Source organism: Acipenser ruthenus, chromosome 11, assembly GCF_902713425.1.
Source record: "Acipenser ruthenus chromosome 11, fAciRut3.2 maternal haplotype, whole genome shotgun sequence".
NCBI classification, from domain to species: domain Eukaryota; kingdom Metazoa; phylum Chordata; class Actinopteri; order Acipenseriformes; family Acipenseridae; genus Acipenser; species Acipenser ruthenus.
Window position 1 is genome coordinate 35,311,854 of NC_081199.1, and position 14,228 is coordinate 35,326,081.

Here is a 14,228-nt window from a genome sequence, read left to right on the forward strand (position 1 = left end):
CCTTATAGGGTACTCCTTCCTTTACCAACGTATCACTATCCGTGTCACTTCAACACGTCAGCCATTTCACATAAACAAAAATAAAACACTGAAATTAAAATATTCTACTGTAATCTGTAATCAGAAAAGAATGTTATGTTTCAAGAATGTAACATAATATGTGGTTTATATAAAGTATATCATTTTGAAACTATCATTCTCTTTAATGAAAGTGTATCATAACATAACAAAAAAGAACTCTTCAAGATCGGCATTGTTCTATAAGAATACAGTAGGAGGATAATGGCACATACAAAATGTCCTTAACACTATCATTGTGTAGTCTTTCTAGAACTTGTACCAGAAATATATGAATTCTGAATAAAAGTATTTCACATTACTTGTATTTATTCTGAAAACCAACGTGTGTCCAGAATAGAAATAAGAAAACTCAATTTACAGAATATCTGTCTGTATCTATGGACTTGTCTATTCGAATTTACTATGAAGACACATGCCATGAACCTTGGTTTCACAGCTGGGGTGGAGCAGATCTTTGAAACGCACCAGTTTAATGCTGATTAACCTACTTTCAGCTAAACTACAAGCAAGCATTGGCAGGCACTGGCTGGTGCCACTCCTAGCAACTGTAAATGAGCAACAATTTAGATGATTCATATGATTATGCAGATATATCTGAATGACAGCAAGATGCTGTTGGAAGTAGAACAGTCAGGAGAACCAGACATTCAGAACACTCTCCACAGATTCTACATTCTTATTGGTCAGTTACAGACTGATAGACCAATCAAGTTTTTATAATTTTTTTTTATAATTTTATGCTTTGTTAACTTTCATAACTAGCTTGCATTTTTATTTTTTAACAATGAAAAATGTATTTGATTTTGTTAATACGAGATTAGAGGAAAGCAGGGAAAGAATGGGCCCAGTAGCAATTTAGGAAAAAATAAACTAAAAAAAGTTTTATGTTTAGTTTTTTTATGTTTTGAAATGGAAAACATATTATTCTGCTGTATATCATACACATTATCTGTCAATTATTGTTAGCATCGCTATTATGTCACAGCATAAATATGATCAGTTGTGGATTTTCCAGCAAAAACCTACAGGTTTTAAGTGGGGTGAATATACTTCACATGAGACATGTAGGTCGCCATCAATACTGACAGAGAGGTAGACATAAGAACATCTAGTTTTTTTTTTTAATGCTGCCTACAGGTTAAAAAACTAACAGAGGAAAAGGCTTCACATATTAAAAACAGTTGTGAAGCAAAAAGCTACCAAAGGTAAGCTGTAGTTATGTGTTGACAACGTGAAGACCTTCCAAGAGATCAGATCAGTTACTGTCCGGAGAGCATCATAACAACATGGATTAAAATTGCATTGCTTGAAATTGTATAAGGTAAACATACAAATATCTATTAAAATAGTGCAATTCCATCATTATAGAGAACGTTGCACTCTCTTTCATTTAACCTTGTGATTACATTTCTTTTTAGTTAAAATGTCTTCCTGCTTCACACAGTCCTGCCCCAATCAGACAAGTAAATCAAATCAGCAGGTTAGGTTAGGTCTGACTGATGGAAACAGTCCTTTGGTAACTAGTAAGTAAAACAACAGCAACAGTTCACACAATTTACACTCACTTTGCTTGTTGACTAAAATCAACTAATTTGAGGATTAGAGAGGTGAGGTGAGGTTGTTTTCATAGAACTTTCCAGATATGAGCATGAACAGCAAATTGGCCATTAGACCTAACAAGCCAAGCCTTTCTGGGATGGCCACATTCTATACTCCTTAATGCTTTTATAGTTTAAGTTTGTGTTTGTGGCAGACAAAGGGTTAAAAATGAGGGGGTCCCCCACCCTGTGGGGCATCAATGTTATCTTAATCACCAAGTAAATCCCCATCTTTCCTAAGGGGAGGTCGCCTTGGATAAAGGCGTCTGTTAAATAAACAAATAATAATAATAATAATTATGTTTCAGCATACCATGAAAGGGTAGGGGAAATAAAATAGATCTTCCAAGGTGAGGGCGAGAGTTTAATATTCAATTACTGTATCACCTAATTAATTGACATGGCAAAAGAAACATTTACAGTGGCTCTCAAAAGTATTCACCCCCCTTGGATTTTTCCACATTTATTGTGTTACAACATGGAATCAAAATGGATTTAATTAGGAGTTTTTGCCACTGATCAACACAAAAAAAGTCCATAATGTCAAAGTGAAAAATAAAATCTACAAATTGTTCTAAATTAATTACAAATACAAAACAGAAAATAATTGATTGCATAAGAATTCACCCCCTTGAGTCAATATTTGGTAGAGGCACCATTGGCAGCAATTACAGCCATGAGTCTATTTGGATAAGTCTCTACCAGCTTTGTACATCTGGACACTGCAATTTTTGCCCATTCTTCTTTGCAAAATTGCTCAAGCTCTGTCAAGTTGGATGGGGACCTTTGGTGAACAGCAATTTTCAACTCTTTCCACATATTCTCAATTGGATTGAGGTCCGGGCTTTGACTGGGCCACTACAGAACATTGACCTTTTTGTTTTTGAGCCACTCCAGTGTGGCTTTGGCTGTATGTTTGGGGTCATTGTCCTGCTGGAAGATGAATCTTCTCCCAAGTCCCAGGTCTCTTGCAGACTTCAGCAGGTTTTCCTCCAGGATTTCTCTGTACTTTGCTGCATCCATTTTGTCCTCTATCTTCACAAGCTTTCCAGGTCCTGACGCGGAGAAGCATCTCCATAGCATGATGCTGCCACCACCATGCTTCACGGTAGGGATGGTGTTCTCAGGATGATGTGCGGTGTTAGGCTTCCGCCAAACATAGGGCTTAGCGTTGAGGCCAAAAAGCTCTATTTTGGTCTCATCAGACCATAGAATCTTCTTCCACTTGGTCTCCCACATGCCTTCTGGCAAACTCTAGCTGAGATTTTTTCAACAATGGCTTTCTTTTTGCCACTCTCCCATAAAGGCCAGTTTTGTGAAGCACCAGGGCTATTGTTGCCATATGCACAGTGTCAGCCGTGGAAGACTGTAACTCCTTTAGAGTTTCCATAGGCCTCTTGGTGGCCTCCCTGACTAGTGCCCTTCTCGCCCGGATACTCCGTTTTTGAGGACGGCCTGTTCTAGACAGATTCACAGTTGTGCCATATTCCCTCCATTTCTTAATAATGGACTTTACTGTGCTCCGTGGGATATTCAATGCCTTGGAAATGTTCATATATCCTGCCCCTGATTGGTGCGTTTGAAGAACCTTATTCCGGATTTGCTTTGAATGTTCCTTCGTCTTCATGATGTAGTTTTTGTTAGGAAATGTACTAACCAACTGTGGGACCTCCCAGAGACAGGTGTATTTAACCTGAAATCATGTGAAACACCTTAACTGCACACAGGTGGACTCCATTTAACTAATTATGTGACTTCTAAAGACAATTGGTTGCACCAGAGCTTATTTAGGTGTGTCATAGCAAAGGGGGTGAATACTTATGCAATCAATTATTTTCTGTTTTATGTTTGTAATTGATTTAGAACAATTTGTAGATTTTATTTTTCACTTTGACATTATGGACTTTTTTGTGTTGATCAGTGGCAAAACTCCTAATTAAATCCATTTAGATTCCATGTTGTAACACAATAAAATGTGGAAAAGTCCAAGGGGGGTGAATACTTTTGAGAGCCACTGTATTTTCAATACACAAACTTGTGTTGTGTCAGGTCTTAACAGGTCTTAAATCATTATTCCCTAAAGGCCAGAGTCAGAAGGGTGAGGGTATTAATGTTAAAGTGTTGCTAGGGCATGTTTGTGATTGATTTGTGTATTTGAAACATTTCTTTATTAATGTGAAGTTTAAAAAACAGATGTTAAGAGAATTTTTAAAAATAAATATCATCTTTCAGACATTTTCCATGGAACTCTAGGCTGACAACTGAAATCATTAGATTCCCCATCTCCTCGTCAATTTAAATATAACCTCTACAATGTTTACAGTTTAGTCATTTTAAAAATCAGACGCCATGATTATGTGGCTGAAATTACTTTGGCAATCTGCACTGATGACCCATGGCCCTACAGCTTTGATCAAAGTTATCTGGACTAAGTAAGTTACATTATTGCATCATCAACCTAGCCTCCAAATTCCAAAAGGTATAATTAGCAATTCCAGCATTAATAACTGACAATGTAAAAGAAAAGTTGCCCTTTAATCTTCTTCAGTTTTTTTAAGATGCTGACCCAATAAAGCCGCAAGCCATATTTTATGGTTGCTGTGAATTAAATCACAGAGCTTTAAATAGTAAAGTTGTATTATTGACAGATTGAAAAGCACTGGATGAATGATAGTAACTGAGCCTTAACACAAGGACAGAGCGGTGCTCCTGAGACCATTCTTTAAAAACAATATACAATTATTTATTAAATGTCTCATCTTTTTTATATAATATACATTTTGTACTATATGTTTAAAAATAAAACTACAAAGGCATGCTGTAAAAAAAAACAAAAAAAACAGGAGATTAAATCTCAAGACATCATAAGAGTTCTACAATTGCTACAAACTACTTGGACATCATCCAGCACTGAAGAGTCTTAAGCATGAAACAGAGATTACAGTCTTTCAGCCTTGCATAGGATGTGGGTATTGAAACTATTGAAATGAGTGCAAATAGAAGGGAAATTGTATAATCAGAATATCCAATAATCTGGAATTAAAGATCCTATAAGGTCTTAGTTGGTGTTTACATTCAGACACGTAATATATCAATTGCTGTTGTTGTATCTCTGTAGATGTGAACAAGTGGAGAAAAATGGCGAGTCTTTATTAAATATGTATTACATGAAAGTCCTACCACATGCAATCACCTGGTGGATATATGGACATTGTGGTTGCTAGTAACTTGGCTGTGCAACATTTTACTTGGGAGCTGTCACTCAACAAAGTTGCTGAGGTGTAGAGCGAGCTTAATTAACTGTTAGACAGAGCAAGGATAACTTGTAGGAATGCAATAAAAGAAAATGTAAACGATTGTTTTAAAATCTTTAATATTCTCTTTCCATGTTAACTGGCCCTAGAACATTTTATCAGTGTGTGTTTATGTTCTCTAAATAGTCAAGACCCTAGTAAGTATTTGTAATCAAATTAAAATACACAAAGTACCCAAAGTTTTGCAACTTTATTCAATCCCAATCCCCGGACTAATATGCCAGCATGCTCTGTCGAAAACAACAAATTCCTTTTTTTTTTTAAAACAGGTAAACCTTTTTATAAATGACTGCTTGAACTCAAGATTGGTCAACACTAATGGAATTCTGCCAACGCCCATCTCAAACTCCCTTTAAAATCACGACATGAAACGGATGACGCAATCCTGTGCATACGTAAAGCACTTTGCCCTTTTATGTTTACTTTTTACAGCGTTTCATCAAAATCAGGCCCAAAGTATATGCTTGTTGTCTTTGAGAATTACACACACACCTGGGGTAGTATTAAGATAAGGTCCTAAGGTTAAGTAAATAAATCGTTTCTATGTTTTGCTTTTCAAAAATGCCTACATATTTGTGAACAAAGGTCATATAAGCCACTGACCAGCACACAAAATATCATACTGCTTTCAACATTCATTTCACCTCTGAGGAACCTTCCGTTTGACCCTACAGGCAAATGGAAGGTTACTCTTCTGAAACAATTTTTAACACAGCAACCCTTTGAGTGTATATGCTTATTTACAAATAGGCCTGTCCACATCAACCACACTTAGTTTTAACCTCTGTTTCACACTCTGGTATACATTTTTATTTACTCCAATTACAGAACATCAAAAATGACTTTTTATTGATGAAAGTGCTAAGTATTGGTTAAAGTAATGCAGCCCAAGAGCTGCAAACCCAGTAGAAGTCGTGATCCTTAATTGGGCTTAGTTTAGCCATGAAATCCCTCCTGCAGTATCAGTAGTGTTGATGGTAGTGGTACTGTCACAGCTAAACATTTAAGAAACGTCTAACCTATAATATTCCATTAGCTTGACAGATCATTTACCATCAGGCTATACCTGCTCTTCTTCTTAATTGTGTCCTTATACCCTGATTTATATTTTAGTTGAAGTTTACAGTGTATGCAATATACAGTTGAGTATAAAAATGATGAACCCATCTATCAAAAAGAACATAATAATAATACAACAAATCCACCAGAATGTTCGTTTTGATCAGATCGCCTACAGAATAGTATACCATTGCTCAAAAGAATTTGAAAGAAACGAATTCAGTCACTTTGGAGCAATTGTGTTATCAAAACAAAACCTTCAGGATGGTTTCTCCTGGAGCTTTACTGTACATAAACGTAAACGATTAGACATGATGTAATTTGTATGATTAATATGCAACATCTTAGCCAAAATTGGCATGTAATAAATGCAGCAATTTAGAAAAGGGTCTGTTTTTCTATGAAGCTTGAAAGAGCATTAAGATGAAATTTCATTAAAGTACTGTTATCTTGCTACTGCACATCATGTTACAATGTCATAAATTATGAAAGATGGTACACCTGGATAAATACATAGAAAGTTCCTTACAGTGTATCTGCAGAATATTGAAGCGTAGCCAATACTGGTAAAGCAAAAATAATCTTAATAACAAATAGTACTGTGAAGTGTACTGAATTGCTGAGGTAAAAGTGAAACTCTACTATGATAACATTGATAAGGCATTCTCTGAAAACCAGAGATCAGACCTTCTGAGATAACAGCCGAGACTTAGAATAAGGAAATGAAGACTAAATATGGGTTAACCCGAATCAATCAGCAATAGTAGCAGCCTCTTAGTAAAACCGTTGCCTGAGGCGGCACCATTGCCTGAAACAAACGTTCCCTCTGCTCTGCTCAGACCTGTATAGCTAAATACAGTGATCATTCCTGGCATTTTTCTCTTTCCCCATGAGCTTTAGCAATACACATGTTTGTATGTGCTGGTTGATTTTAATTAAAAGTGAACTGCCTTTTGAACAATGTGTTGTTAAATACATAAATGTTTTTATACTGCAGTGTGTAAGTCTAACATGTTAAATATGGTGGTTAGTTGAATGTGTTTAGCTTTTTTGTGGGTTTACTGTAATGTCTATTCTGTATATAACGCTTGTGTGATGAAGCAAACCTTCAATATGGAAATGCAACATTATAAAACTAAGCCAATTTTCTTATCAAATGCACATTTTAAAGAAAAGATGTAGAAAGCAAGAGGGAGTGTTGACCTATACATTTTATAGCATGGTGTTGAACAAACAGAAACCCTGCAGCAGGGTTACAAATGTCTATGAACGAGTCCGTTGTGATATGTCCTATAGGGTGACAAATATGGGTCTGAAGTGATTGTGAAACGATCAAGAATGGGTTCCATTTGTGTTGGCAGACAAAAAGTAGAGGGACTAATAATGAGATATCAGCTCCAAAAAGGAGCAGCACAGTGCAGTATATCTTTGAAAGGGGTTTCACTGAATTATGTTTGTTGATGAATGAAACTTTTTTTTTTTTTTTAAACTATTTCAAGGATGTGCCTTTAATTGCTATCAATCATATCGCATGTCTATCCTTGCAGGTTCATATCTTCAGCTGTTTAGATCATATATTTTCTTTTTTTAGTAGTAAAGGATTTGGGGTAAAAAAAAAAAACCACAAAAAAAAGACAAAGGATGCTGATCCAGAAATGCAACTTCTTTGCTGATGGACTGGTCACTTAACTTTGTGCAGAAGATCCTGAAGGATGAAAATCTGTTACTATGTTTCAGACCCAACCTGAACACAGGCATCAAAGGTTAATGATGGTCTGTGCAAGTTGCATTGCAATCTATGAATATAGGTTAAGATATTATGATTGTGATTGATGAGGCAGGTTTCAAGCCTTTTAAAAAGTGACTACAGTGTGAGAGTGTGTTTATTGAGTCCTGGACACTAGGCAGCAGCTCTAATCGCCCCCTATGAACACCAGTAAGAGCAGTAACACACACACGTCTTTAATCTCCCTGTAGCAGCTGGCAGGGGCTGACAGTGCTGACGTTCTCATTATCTCTCTCTTTTCTTCACCGGCCCTCTAATGTGGTCGCACAGCTGCATGTGGCGTGCCTCAACCTCATAGCTCCCAAGGAGAGGGACTTTCCAAAAAAAAAAAATTAATTATAGCATCAACATAAAGAAAGGCACTCCTAATCATAGCCATACACAGTAGTTATATACGCAGCCCCTGCTGCTACAGTTTGCAGTGCCTCAGTAATCCAAACATTACTTGTCGGGTGACAGTCTGCTGTATGCGGGCCCCTTTGCAGGTCCACTGAAGAAAAAAAAAAAACAAGCTTCGAGTGTTTTGCAGTAACTAATTTTGGGTTGACTTCTACAAAAGTCAGATTCAGAAGCCTGTTGCCATTAACAAGCTTTGAATCTCCCCTTTGCATGGTTTCCATCCCACACTTACAAAATAAATATGCTTCAAATAAAACAGATTGGAGCTACTATTACAACTAAACTCCATACATTACTTTTAACAGCTCATGGGTGTTTCCCAAATGGAAGATCTCACCTACAAACAAAAGCTGGGAAAACCTGCAATGGTACATATGAGAATACAGTTTCCTCAAATATACATTACTCTTATTAATGGTATTTTAAAACAGAAGGCAACAGAAAATAGCTAGTATTCACTAGGTTAAGAATATAAAAACGTGTTTATACTGTTGCCTTAAGCATTTCATTTCCTGTTTCAGCTGACAGGTTTGCAAGTGTGTGTGGCAGGTAAATCAGTGTGTAATTAGATTTTCACAAAAGATCTGGTTTAGCAGATCTAATTGTACATTAGTCAAAGTTATTAAATGTAAGTTACTGTTTAGCATTCTTCTCACTGAAGCTACAGGTCCCTTACATACGATTTTAAGACTCAAACTGTCAGCTGCAGTATATTTAAAGCTCACAAAATTATAATAATAATAATAAATCACATATTATAAATAAAACAATGGCTGTTAATAATGTATCAATATTCAGATGCATTTTAACTTGTGCACAACAAAATTCTAACAACTACGTAAGATATGTAATTTTTAATACAGAGGCCGTAAACATCTATTTGAAGATTTTTTTAAATGTTGGATATTGGTTTCAGTAAAAATGAATGATTGTTTAATTACAAATAATAGCAGCACAACATTGTAAAAATGCGTTACAGTTTAGTTTAGGTATCAGACTGGCTGTAGTTATTACTCTGGGACAGTAATTAGCATGTTGTATGGCCTCCATGACACAGTCCAGATCTACTTTAGACATTTATCATTTATGTGCATGTGTCCCTGTTAATTATACAGACTTAAAAATCCCACTTGAGACGAAGCGGAGAAAACTTTGAAGTCCTCTTGTAAGAAATACAATGTAGCAAAGCACTGCTACTGGAAAACAATGACATTAAACCCTTGACCTCTGCAGTCCTCTGTTTGAGATTTCTCTAGTCTTTGCCTATGCTTTAATAATATTTATTTTTTTCTGATACTGTAAGCAGGTCTTTAACTATTGCACGCTTCCATGAATCGATACAACACTTGGTGAGTTAGATATTTAAGGTTTTGGTGTATGTTTCAGGTAGGCTCTTGATTAAATTGAACTGATTAAACTTCGACTAGGTCTTAAAGTACTTAATCACTTAATTATACCTATTGAACCTGTTATGTCACTCAGTCATTGATTAGTATAATATATACACTTACCTTCCGTTCATATTCAGAGAACCATCAACAGCTTAGCATGCAATTCAGTTTGCAAGTTTCTCTATTTTCAGGTTAGAAAAGTGATTATTGCCTGATTTTGCCTAAGAACCAAGGTGTCAGAAGCAGATGGGCCAGATAAATCAATTATTAGGCAAATTATAGCTACCTAAATAATATGTGATCAACACACTATGTGACTGACATTCACTTCAGTCGTGAATTATAGTGTGACTAGACTAACTTGGAAGGGAAGAACTTGAAGCACATCCAAGTGTAAAAAAAAAATGTAAGATAGAAAACTGAACAACAGTTTGTAAAAGATATGTAACTGGGTTATGATGCTTCTTTGTGATAAGCCATTTTTAACACATTTAACATATTATTAATTCTGCACCTTATTAGTTTTTCTTTTGTTACACTTTCCATAGTTATTGGGGTTGTCATCAATCGTTTACCTTTGACCTCTGTTGAAATGACATGTTGTGCTGTTGTGGTTTGGGTGGTGGTAACTGCTCAGTATCGGCTCTCCTTTGACTTTGTTGTCTTCCTACAATTACAGAGATGATGACTAGTCAAAAGAAAGTAGAGGTGCAGTTTACTTTCTTCTTTGGAAATCTGGTCTTGAAAGTGTGGCGGCCATCTGCATCCAAAACAAAAACAATCATTTTAACTGCACAGGGAGGGAACATTCAAACTTTGACAGCAAAGCTTTGACAAAATTATTGAAGTAACATTTGTCTAATTAATCTTATTATTGAGTGAATAAAGTTATGGATGAACCATTAATACTGGAATTCTACAATATTTTATAATTGTATTTGTTTTATTTCTATATATTAAATTTAAATGCATTGTATCTCTCATCATATATATGTATAGTAAGGTAGCCTCTCCATACTCAGCTCATTTGCCCTTTAAAACATACACCCAGACACAAGAATTGCACAATGAAGCACATTCATGCTCTATTACAAAACAAAAGCCTAGCTCAAACATAGAGCCTAACTTCACTTTAGACAGTCCCTAACTATCAGACTGAATGGCTAGCTGTTTACTGGGAGTCTCTTCTCGTCTCGTCTCGTCTCGTCTCGTCTCGTCTCGTCTCGTCTCGTCTCTTCTCTTCTCTTCTCTTCTCTTCTCTTCTCTTCTCTTCTCTTCTCTTCTCTTCTCTTCATAATCTCTCTGAGTTAATGGAGCTGGAAGCTTTATTTTATAGTATGTGGTTGTTCCCAATTTACAGTAATTATCTCGTTTGGGAACAGCCACATTCTCACATGTTTTTGGCAGGGTCAGGAATTAACCCCGTACCAGCCAACCACCACCAAAACACAAACACCACCCAGACTTTATTGCTCTGTCACTATATATATATATATATAATGAACACAATACATCTAAAACTGAGGTACATTTACATTCAACCTTGTTTCAGTATGCCAGTAGGCTACATAGGGCTAAATACTCAAATCTGTTTACTCCATTTTTTTTTTCAGGAAGAAAAAATTCTACCAAACCAGAAAAACAAAACAACTCTGATATTTAATGTAGGGGTTTGTATGTAGTCTTACATGATTTATTATTCATTTTAGAATCATAATTGGTGTTTGTTTGTTTTTTTCCTTTCAGAATAAAATTATGCTAATGACAATTTGGAGTAAATAGCTTTGGGAATCTAGACCATAACATTTTTAAAAAACAAACATGTTTAGTTTAATTTAATCTAACATAACCTGTTATTTAGCTAAGCTAAATATGTTTATAATTATGCAAAGGATAGTGTTCATTTATGTTTTACGACATCTAAATTCAGTATTCTAAATGTTATATTTGATCTTGTTCGTTTTGGTATTTGCAGGGCAACAAAACATGTGCATTGGTAATTTAACCCTGAATCTGTATATTCATTGCATTTTTTAGTATCTATAGTTTTAAAGGGTAATTAGCTTCAAACCCATTCCCTTACCTTTTAATGATGTTTACAATCAACTGTTCTGAGCTTCAATATTGTTTTTTTTTTCTCTATTAGTGGTTGGGGATTGGGGTCGGGGTTGGGGTTCAAGTCAGAGTTAAGGTTAGGGTTAAGGTTAGTGTTGGGGTTAGGGTTAGGATTAGGGTTAGGGTTAGGGTTAGGTTTACATTACTGGATGTGCCCTTTTTGTTTACAGAAGTTCATATTGTATGTATGTATGTGTGTATGTGTGTGTGTGCGTGTGCACGCATGTGTTTTGGCTTGTCTATAGATTAGTATTACAATAAAATATGCTCATATACTGTAAGTGCCTCAGAAATCCTTCAGTAGCATAAGGGTTTAGTCCACAGGATGTGATACTTGCGTAAAAAAAAAAAAAAGAGGATGGGTGGTCCAAAACAATAAGCTTTAAAATCAAGACAGCTACTATAAGAGAGAAGAACAGAGCTCTCACAGCAGACCAAATTCCTGTTGCTTAATAATCTAATGTGCTACCTGATTACCACAGAGCTCCCACACAGCAACACCACAGGTAAAATACCACTTCCCTTCTACCAATGGCTTCATTAAGGGGATAAGGACAGGGGACAAACTCCAATAAGCCACTGATCCATAAAAATGCCCCTTATATCAGGATTTGACTCAGAAGGTAGTGTTGACATTGATAGCAGTAATCTAGGTAGTACAATAGGACAAACTATGGGAAACGAGGATTAATATATTTAGCTGATATCAAAAAACATACTCATTCTACATTATTTTAACCTTTACACTATCCAATAAGAAGACATCCACACCAAACACATCATTTTGTATCCCTTAAAATACTTTAAATAAATGAGTATAACAAATGCCATACAATGCCATACATAGTGAATGTCTTGTTATGTGTATGACTCATGTTAACAATGTCTGGCTCTATTGAAATTTCAAAGAAGGGCACTCAAGACAAAACTTTTATGGCAGACTTTCACCAACCTTGAATCACTACTGTTTTTCTGCTACAACATGCACATTTGTTTGTGTGTAAGGAAAGGTTGAAGTTCATTACAGTTTGCAGACTGCTAATTAAAGTACGGTTTACTAAATAGTCTCTAGTGATTACAGTATTCCTAGTGCACAAGAACAGTTAAATAATAAATGATGAATGCTCTGTTATGAAAATAGCCAATTAGGAAGTTGCCTTTGTGCTTGCTGCAAGGCCTAACCTTCAGTTTTTAAACTATTAGAGGGTACACGCAAGGTAACTTGGGGAGGCCATCATTGATACAAGTCTGGTTAATGAAAGGGATATTGTATTTCAATTTAATGCATTACTTTGATAAGTACACACGTCAATGTAAGCATTTCACTTAAGAACAGTATCTCTGTCAGGTAACTATATTTTGACTGCATTTTATGTCTATTTGCTACCATGCTTGTATAAGCTGGTTGCTGATGTGATCCACCCTTGGGAAAATATGTACTGAGCACATATATTTTGTATCAGGTCTTGGCAGTAAATTGCCAATTTTTCCATCTGCTTTCCTTCCCAGTATTCAGGGTTTTTTTTTTTTTAACCGCAAAAAGAGTTTCTTCATTTAAATATTATACTCGTAGTTTCTCTGACATTTAAGTATGGTCACCTAACCTCTTCAAAAGACTAGCCTGGGGCTGAAAATGTATAATTGGTGACATTAAATTTGTTTTTAATTTAGCAAGTTATTAATTTAGCAAGCTATAGCATGTTGTATAGCTTATATCTAAAATAGTTAACATGCAGGACATAATGCATATTCAGGCAAGTTTTCTAAATTCTAAATAAATATATGGTTGCACATGGCAGCTATGCAATGGGATTTACTGTGCCAGTTTATAAAATATATACAAGGCAACAACCTGTTATATCTTAAAGGGATGGGTAGTACTTTACACAGTTTTTTAATGAAATAAATACATTTAAAAAAAGGTTTTGTTTTGTGGTTACATGTTCTTAAGTGGGTCAAACTGGTGCAAAGATTTAGCAAATATGATAAATTAGGCCAATTAACATGAACACACCTTGGTTTACCTGAACAGAGGGAGTGTATTCTTGTTCAAGGTATCATGTTGAGCCCTGAGCTGCAGTGTCCTCGGCACTTACCAGTTTTCCCTGCATCTGTAGTTTCACTCTCTCTGCTGTTATCTTTCACTATTAACACCACAGCATCAACAATGCTCTCTGCTGTGCCTTCCTCTACTATTTATTATTTTTATTTATTTATTTAGCAGACGCCTTTATCCAAGGCGACTTACAGAGACTAGGGTGTGTGAACTTTGCATCAGCTGCAGAGTCACTTACAACTACGTCTCATCCGAAAGACGGAGCACAAGGAGGTTAAGTGACTTGCTCAGGGTCACACAATGAGTCAGTGGCTGAGATGGGATTTGAACCGGGGGACCTCCTGGTTACAAGCCCTTTTCTTTAACCACCGGACCACACAATCTCCTATTGCTAAAACGTTACTGTATTCCACAGAAGACACTGCAGAT